This window comes from Buteo buteo, unplaced genomic scaffold, assembly GCF_964188355.1.
Source record: "Buteo buteo unplaced genomic scaffold, bButBut1.hap1.1 HAP1_SCAFFOLD_195, whole genome shotgun sequence".
Classification (NCBI taxonomy): Eukaryota; Metazoa; Chordata; class Aves; order Accipitriformes; family Accipitridae; genus Buteo; species Buteo buteo.
Window position 1 is genome coordinate 43,826 of NW_027439359.1, and position 7,162 is coordinate 50,987.

At 49.6% G+C, this 7,162-nt stretch overlaps 1 long non-coding RNA gene across 1 annotated transcript; it reads right to left on the bottom strand.

Annotated features, from left to right (window-relative positions):
* Positions 1-401: 401 nt before the first annotated feature.
* LOC142028229 (uncharacterized) lies at positions 402-6,193 on the bottom strand. The gene is made up of 3 exons (XR_012649485.1): positions 5,849-6,193; positions 5,460-5,518; positions 402-2,944 (listed from the first exon to the last, which is right to left on the bottom strand). It is a non-coding gene; the product is annotated as an uncharacterized LOC142028229 (long non-coding RNA).
* Positions 6,194-7,162: the final 969 nt, after the last annotated feature.

The window sequence follows — 7,162 nt, forward strand, 5'->3', positions numbered from 1 at the left end:
TCCCCCGCCCCCAGTGGGACAGGGAGACAATCGGAAGGGCGAAAGTGAGAAAACTCGTGGCTTGAAACGAAAACAGTCTAATCATTAAAAAGAAACAACAACAACAACTTGCAAGGAAAAGAAGAAGGAAAAATGACAGAGAATGGGGTGCAGGCAGCATGCCAGGGGTCTGGAGCCTGATGGATGATGCGGGGGGGGGGGGGGGGGGGGGGGTGGTGGTGGTGGTGTGGATTATGGAAGAGGGAAAGGAAGCGGGGGGGGACGACAGGGGGGACGGGACAGGAGACAGAAGAGCAGGGCATGCGGGGGGGAAACAACTCGCGTGGGTTAAAAACTCGCATGGGTGAAGGGGGCGGGCTGGAGCAGCAGGGGGCATATGGGGGAGAAACACACGCGGGGGGGGGGGGGGGGGGGTAGGTGAGGGTACAGAGGTGCATGGGGGGACACGGGTAGGGATGACCTACCCCAGGGAGTCCACCCAGGATGATCCACAGCAGGTAACTCGCCTGGGATAACCCGCAACAGAGCATCCACACCAGATAATCCACACTGGGAGGACCCCCAGCAACACCCCTCAAACTGCCTGTGCTTCACCCCCAATCTTCCCCAAACTGGGGAGTTTTCTGCTTTTTCAAAATACTCCGTTTGGGGTGTGTTTCAGTGCTTTTCCACAACATAAAAAGGGGTGATCTTTTGGTTGTGGTTTTGTGCATGAAAATGGGGTGGGTTTTTTGCTTTCCAGCTGCACAAATCCAGGCGGATTTGGCTTTCCCAGGAGTCCCAAATTTGTTTGGTTTTTTCCGTTGCAGACCCAGAACCAGGGGGTTTGGGGTTGTCCTGGTTTCGGCTGGAATAAAGTTCATTTTCTTCTGACTAGCTGGTACAGGGCCATTTTGGATTTAGAATGAGAACAATGTTGACAACACACCGATGCTGTAGTTGTTGCTAAGCAGCGTTTAGACTAAGTCAGGGACCTTCCAGCTTCTCATACCGCCCTGCCAGCAGAGGCTGGGGGTGCACAAGAAGAGTCGCTGAGCTAAAGGAGGATGCCAGGTAAACAGGTCAGCTCGAAATACACCACCACCTTTAAAAGTTAAGAGCGATTTGAACACTTAAAATCAGCACTTAGGCTAATCGATACCATTTTGAACACCTTCTTAGCATACAAGTAAACACTCTCGCCGGTGTTGGAAAACGTCTCCTCCCTTCCTTACAGCACTGCTGCAGGGAGATAACCCCGGGAGGCTGCGGGACGAGGTCGTACACAATCAGAATCTACGCTTACGGATCCACCGCAACAGCTACAGCCCTTGCGCTGCTGCTGCTGCTGCTGCTTTGCATCTTGCTTGTTTGGTGAATAAAGCTGAAAGCGAAGTGGAAAACTTCAAAGAGCAAAATGAAAAATAAAGAACAAATCTCAATCATTCACTTTACACTAAAAAGGTGTGCCCATGTTTATATACATCCAATAAAAATACTTATACTATAAAAGTATTTGATTTTCCTTTTCCATTACCTTAGCTTGCACAGCTCTGAATTCATACCATTAAATTATCTCTCTCCAAAGTACACAGTTATAACGGGACTAGGGGTTTTTGTGCGTGTTGCATAACGCGGAGGGACACCTGGTCAGCTGAGCTGCCCAAGAGAGGTGTACTGAACTGCCAGGGAAACGCACCATTGAAAGCCAGACAGAAAGAAAGTACTTCAGAGCACTCCGTCAAAACATCAGGAAAAAAAACCCATAACATTCAGTTGCCTCTCTTTTTAAATGTTTAGACAAATACCTAACTGCTTACATACACCTAACAAATCATATACTACAGCTATCTGGCAGTTACAGTTTAAACAATGCAAGTCAATTTGTAAAATCCCCAGCGCTGCAATACCTCAGACTACCAAAAAGGACTGGCAGATTTCCTAATGCTTTTGGCAGTACTGAAGCATGCAGAGCAACACTTTTTCATGTTATCTCGACCGTTACAACTGAGAAACCAAAGACCAGTGATGCCATCAACTTTAGGAAGATGGGCTGTGCTTGGGTCTTTGGAAGGAAATTGACTTTTTTTTTTTCCCCTCTCTTTTTTTAAAGAGAGTGAAAAGTCTCATTACTGATGACTTCTACTGTCAAGTTGATCACCTCTGAAGATCCACTCTGATGGGAAGTTCATAAAACAAAATTTCTTTGAGAGAGAAAGACTTCCATTTTGGAAAATCTCTTTCCAACTGAAGTCAAAATTACACACTGTAGGTGAAAGGAAAAAATACATTACTGAAGCAGTAACTCATCAAAACCACCTCAGGACTCACTGTCACTAGTTACAAGGCTGCTAATGCTTCCTGGGAAAGCCTGGAAAACACACAGATGCGACGCCCATTTGCCCTGTTTTGTCCACGTCTCTTCTTTGACCTTGACTGCTTTTAGTACAGATGCTAATTATCTCCGTAACGTTTTTGAGCACTACTATAAGATATTTAAAAAAAAAAAAAAATCATTGACTGTAAAAGCATAAAGGTTTTATCATGAAAACAAAGTCTGTTTCTTCTGAACAGCTGAACTCTTACGAACAGTTTCTTCCCTCTTTTAGGACAAAATTAGTTTCACAGTATCATTTACTAGCAAGCACACAGAAACAGAAGATTATGCTTTCAGGAAGAGAAGATAAACTGAGGGAAGTAAACTTTGTATAGGTGTAACATGCTCCAGAACAGAACTTATTTTTAGTTTTTGTGTTAAAATATTTCATGTAAAAAAAAAAGTAGAAGGAGAGTTGGCACACTCTCAACATTAAAGTCCGTACCGCAAGTACCTTTGGAAAAACGCAGACACACATCGTAGGCGTACCTTGTACTTGCAGGCCACTACGGAATCTTTCCGTCTGTTTCGTACCGTCACGGCAGAAGAAAGGGCAACCACGGCGAAACGGTGCCAGCTGACATCCAGCTGAGAGAAGAAAAAAAAAACATTAGCACAAAGCTGGGTAGGAATCCAAAGCTGCCTTTTTTTTTTTTTTGTGAAGGTTTGTGAAGACAGTACGACTGAGCGGAGGAAAAACTATTTTTGCGTCATCTTCGGTACAGTTGTTGACACGGGCCACTAGAGCTTTTGCATTTTTCAGACGACTGTGCCTTTTTTTTTTTTTTTTCCCTTTCTTTTTTGACTCACTGGCAACTTTACTTTCACTAGAACTCACTTTCCTAGATACACGCAGGTGACAGACATAGAGACCTACCGACATTTTCTCAAGCCTTAGTATAGCCGAGGCTTCATCACCCTATACGTCCCAAGTTGAGTATTTTTGCTAAAGAGCACAGCAACACATCTGTCCTTGTGAACTGCCTCGTTGCAAAAAAGGAATCATTTTTTCCAGGCCGTTGCTCCAAAGGGGCAAGATCTTTTAAAACCGCAGTTGTGCCACCAAACCCGCTCAGGGTCCCTCCTAGCTTTTGACCGCCCTGAGATTTAACAGGCACACGCTCCATTCCATCTTCCAACAGCAAAAATACGTTAACGCTCTCGGACCCAGAGCGCAACCCTACGGATGTCCACGCACACACCCTGCCGTTTTGATGAGGAGCCACCCAGCATCCCTGCGAGCACAGCTGCACGCGCCAGATCGGTTTCCCCTACGCCGCGAGTTACCGGTTCCGGTGAACGTAGTTTCTGACGCTTTAAACCGAAAACCGTATCTCGACGCTTCGCCACAGTAGAAACGACCCATCGCCACAACGCTACAAAAACGCAGTAACACCAATTGCAAACCCACAGCAGCAACAGCTCCAGAAATATTTAGACCAGGAACAAGGGAGAAAAACAAAACAGCTTCATCTCACGCACAGGGGAGCGGCAGGCAGAGAAAAGGGTCGGCATTCTGAGCCCTTACAGAAAACGGGCATTCTCCTTCCGTTCCTCAGCCCGTCCGTTAAGGTCTAAATACCGCAACACCACTACGGCAACGTCGAGAGCAGGGAACAGCAGCCCTGCCGCCGGACTTGCCGCTGACCCACGCTATTTACGTAGCGGGACGCGTACGCAGAGGGACACGTTTTGCCACACGCAGCCCTGAACTTCCTGAAAATTTACGTTTACCAAAAAAAGCCATTTGGAACATATTGCCAAACAACATTCGGCAAGAAAGCTTTGATGCCTTTGACACACGCAAGTTTTTGGTCACTTGCTATTTGCTTCCTGTTGCTGCTGCTGTTCTTCCTTCAGAAATTCTACTCGTCGCCCAGTTATTCACTACTGGTTCAAGCATTTGCCTTCCTGGTATTACCAGCACATTCACAGAGGCAAATAACTTACTTGCTCTTCTACAATTATCCAAACGACAATTACAGCCATGAAAGAGAAGGAGAGGTCAGGCAGCAGAAGAGCTCTGCAGGCTGGCACCAGTCAATATTGCACTCTCTAAAAAACAAACAACAAAACAAAACCGTGACCCTGTATCCTTCTTTTTTTTTTTTTTTTTTTCTTCTTTCAGAGCTCATCCCTGCCTCAGCATTTTGTCTTGTCAGAGCATGAAGCGCAGGTGATCCGTACCCTGACGACTTTTGCGTGTGATGAATGCCTGTTCAGAAATAGTCCAGATCTGCAGGACTGGTGTCATTTCTATGGTTTTAATCATCATAACTCACATTTTATTTACTCACGCATTTGTGAGGAAACTAATTAACTTTCAGACACTGCCTCTCCTTTTTTTGAGGGGTGGGGGTGGAAATGTGTTAGAGACTGAAAAACATTACGATTCAGAGCTCCCAACCACGAGGGAGTGGTGGAGAAATCAATGAAAGCAAAGACCAACAGCAGCAACATCAACTGAAAGTTGGCTTTCATTCCGATCACGTACTTAAGCGACTCTCCTTGCAAGGCTGTGCCTCGGTCCTAGGAATGACTAGTCCCTTTTTGGAAGGACAAACTTTTTCACTTAAAAGTCCTAGACTGAAGACTCCGCTGAACGGAATGGGGATTGTGCCACGGGACAACATGCCATCAACACTCTTAATGGGGAAGGGAAAAAAAAAAAAAAAAACAAATAAAAATCAAGTACCAGTTCCCATCATGTTTCACTCATTACATTTCTACTGACATCTAGGTGCTCAAAAACAAACCACAGGGACACCACATATTCCTAAAAATTCAGTTATACATAAAAAAGTAAAAGGGTATTTCCAACTTGCCCATAAAATCAGTATGAACAGAGAGAAGAGAAACACTCGACCCCCTAAAGAAGCTAACAGGCAGCTCTGAATTTACCAGACAGGAAATTTCATTCTTTCACCTGAAACAAAAACACATCACGGGACCAGTTCAGGATCTGTTAACAGCAATTTTTCCATCAGCTTTTCGGCACTAGCAGCAAATTTGCCTTCTCTGTGGGTTTAACGTGGAGCATCTGTAGTGCCCTCGAACTCGCAAGTGTTTCTCTCCGCTCCCCCAGCCCGATACGTGCGATTACCTGAGCAGCAAGCGGAATTAACCAGGCAGGATTTTCTTCGTGTGACGCGGAAGGTGACGCTGGGAGAAGAGGAGACAAAGAAATGAACCTGCTTGTCACACCCAGCCAACGGTGAAAAGGCAGGGGAGGATTCTGCCGGAAGGGCTCTGCACCCCAGGAGCTCCCGCCAGCCCGTTTCTCTCCCCTTTGCCCGGTACCGAGGGGACGACGACACCTCGCCCGCGCCCCCTCGCAGGGGAGGCTGCCCCGGGAGAGCCGGGGGACCCCCACCTCGCTTCTGCCCGTGGGAATGGACCGGGAGAGACCCTCCACGCAGAGACAGGAGCGTGGCGTGGATTGCATGCCCGAGGGAAGAGGCCGGGCTCGCCGCTGGCAGAAGGACAACTCACCTCCCTGCTGCTCGGAGCTGCTTGCTGCGGACAGCCCTGCCTGCGCCCGGCCGCTCTTCCGCCGTGCTGGGAGCGCAGTCCGGCCGACGGACGCTCCAGCGGAAAGACGCTCCAGCTAATCGCGCCCCCTGCTCGGTTACAGCCGCAGGTACTTTCGCCTCTGGCTAATGCACGCTCCAGACAGCGGACACCCCGCCTCGTTCCAGCTCCCGCTTGCTACAGTTCTGGCTCGTTGAAGCCCCAGCTCCGCACTGAAGCTCCGCCTGATTTCAGCTGCTTCTCCTCACAAGCTCCAGCTACGTGCAACGGTCTGGGCTTTCCATAAGGTTGCATATCAACTGCTGTCAGAACTGGAGCATTAGGATTAAACAGCAGAGTTACACGCCAAGTAAATATTCGTTAAGTTTGGGCGATTAATTACTTAATAACTATTCTGAGCAGCGCAGAAAGAAGAGCTGGACTCAAAGAGGGCACGTGGGGTCTGAAAAGCGCCTTTCCCCCCCACAGACCATCGCAGATGTTGAGCTCGGCCGGCTGCGTGCCGGCCTCCCGAACTTCGGCGTCCGACACAACCAGACCCCCATCTACGGGGAGGGACCACGCACCCTGCCCGCCCGCCCCCCGCTTCCCCCCGCAGCCCCCAACACCCTCCCACCCGCCTGCAAAACCAGCCAAGCCGGCTCCCGCTTTTGGCCCCCACACCACCTGACTCGGGGCCCATTTGGGAGCCAAAAAACCCGGCTGCTGAGCCTGTTCTCAAGGCCCAAACACGCAGGGCCGGACCTCTGTTTCTGGGCCCAAAGCCGCGCAGCTCGGTCTGTTTCCGAGCCCCCAAATCAGCCACGCGAGCCTGTTGTCAAGCCCCAGGAACAGAAAACTTGTTCTCCATTTCTGACCCTGCAGTGCCCACGGGCGACGCCGAGCGTAGCCACCCCACAGCCCTGCACCCCCGGGGCCCCACGCGCAGTTTCGGGGAGTGCTCGGGACCTGCAGAGGGCCCGGCCCCACGCCTCTGCAGGGCAGCCCCAGCACAGGCAGGGCGTCGCTTCTCGATTGCCGTTTCAGGCTTTATTTCCCCGCCATCACCGGCACGGCCAGGCCCCCCACCCCAAACCTCCCAGCCGAAGCACCCCCGCGGGTAGCCGGGCCCAGCCACCCAGAAAACAAGAAAACCAAAGAGGGGACAACAAGACAGACAACGTGGGGAAAGGCAAGGAGAAGGACACAGAAACAGAGAGAGCGCGGGAGGGATAGGGAGCAGGACAGAGAGATGGAGCAAGAAAGGAAAAAAGGACAGGAGGCAGAACCAAGGGA